Source organism: Octopus bimaculoides, chromosome 15 (assembly GCF_001194135.2).
Source record: "Octopus bimaculoides isolate UCB-OBI-ISO-001 chromosome 15, ASM119413v2, whole genome shotgun sequence".
Classification (NCBI taxonomy): domain Eukaryota; kingdom Metazoa; phylum Mollusca; class Cephalopoda; order Octopoda; family Octopodidae; genus Octopus; species Octopus bimaculoides.
The window spans coordinates 34,038,721-34,041,143 of NC_068995.1; positions in this window are offsets into that span (position 1 = coordinate 34,038,721).

Sequence of the window (2,423 nt, forward strand, 5' to 3'; positions counted from 1 at the left end):
TATATATATATATATAAATATATATATTTATATACACATGCAAAGTTGTATATACTGTTGATTCTATTGTATTAAATATGTATTTCACGCACGCGCCCACACACGGACTCACACACACAGACACACACGGACTCACACACACAGACACACACACACATAGACACACACACACCAAACACAGACAGACAGAAACACACACACACGTTGTAATCAAATATATGCAAGGATATACAGTCGATTTTAAGAAGAGATATTAATTGATAACTCTCAATTTTGCATATATATTAAATTATATAATTTTATAGAATACTGAGTACTCTTTGACCTTTGCATAATGATATATAAAAAATGTTTTGAGAAGCAAGTATACATATTTATATATGCATACATACATACACACAGTTACTTACATACACGCACAGATACGTACATACATTAACATACGTAGGAGAGTGAAGCACAAGTACTTGTATTATTCTAAGTGTAAAAAGTTAGATGCTCAGATACTTGTATACTAAAGTATAACGCATGTCCATCTCCCAAATACAAGTTATCCATGAGCACAAACATGCATATATACACACATCTATCTTAAATGAAACTAAAGACCTTTGCCATTTGGTTTGTGACCAACTTAAATTCTCAAAACGAAAAGAACAAAAACTACCCATTCCCCCAAATAACTAAGATCCTAAAGAAAACATAAATAGGCCGGATATCGTTGTTTAGGACAGAGAAGAAAAAGTATTTAATCATGGAGGTCAGGTGCCCTGCTGATGTGAACATCTCTTTGAAAATCAAAGAAAAAGAGGATAATTACGGACAGAATAAGATAGAATAAGTACCAGGCACTAAATAAAAATAAGTCCTGGGGTCCTGGGGTCTGATGACTGAAACAAGTTAAAAGATAAAAGATGTATATATTATATATATATTTATTATATATACATATATACATACACACACATATATACATACATACATACATACATGATATATATATATATATATATATATATATATATATATATATATATATATGATATTTATGATATATTTATTATATGATATCATATATATATATATATATACACCCCACTATTTACTGATTTATATATATATATACATATATACTTTTATTCTTTTGCTTGTTTCAGTGGCTAGACTGCGACACCAGGACTTATTTTTATATAATAAAACTAACAGCCTCTCCCTTCCTCCAAACCCCTCCTTTTTCTCTACCGCCCATTACCGGCCCCTTAGGCACCAGTGCCCACCTGGGCCGTCTCAACGCTAGCGCCCACTTTGAGAACCTTTGTATTATGCCAGTCTTAGGACAATGAACATCCGCGCCTCTTCTGGTAATGACAATTTTTACTAAAATAGATGTATGTATGTGTGTATGTGTGTATACATCTATATATATATATGCGTGTTTGCATATCTATATTTACACACACACACATTACACTCACACATACACAAGCACACATACACAAATATGTATATATAAATGTGTGTACACGCATAAGCATACACACACATATATACACACATATGTAAATCTATCAAAATCATTCTTTTACAAGAATTGTGTTGACAGTGTCTTCGAAGTTTCGGTCTGCTGCCATTCATCGGATTGATGTTTCAGTTCGTTTTCTGTTAATTTTGGTCTTATGTAGTCTCTGGTAAGTTTATTTTTTCTTGGGTAGGTGAAGCTATGTTAAGTGATAACTAAGCTGTAGGGCAAGTTCTGATGGAAAGATATCATAGAAGATTTTTTATTGATTCAAGTTAGAGTTGTGTGACTGTTCACAGTTTCAGTCATGCATGTTAAATTTTGAAATCAGGTGTGTCTGTTTATGCGTGTAACGTTCATGTTTTTTTGAATCCTAAAAACAAACATACATGTATGCATACACACATATGTGCATATATATATGAATGCATATATTTAAAGAGGGAAGAAAAGAGAAAGAAGAGAGAGAGAAGCAGAGAAAAAACAGAACCAGACGTAGTTGCATAGTTGAGAAGTTCACTTCTCTAACGTCTGATTTCGCGTTTCGCATGCGCGCATGCATGTGTGTGTATGTGTCTGTGTCTGTGTGTGTGTGAATGTGTGTATGTATGTGAGTGTGTGCATATATATTCATATATATACACATGTATGTATATATGTATATGTATGTATACGCATACATGAACGTATGAATATATACACACAACTTCTACACATGCATAATAGTATATTTAAATATAATTGAACATTTTCTGTTTATGCATTTGTTCAAATGAACGAGTTAATTTTCAGAGTATTGTGCATATTTCTTCAAGGCAAGATTTAAAGAAAGCAAGAAGAGGTGAGCTATGAGAGAGGGAGGGAAGGGAGAGAGAGAGAGAGAGAGAGAGAGAGAGAGAGAGAG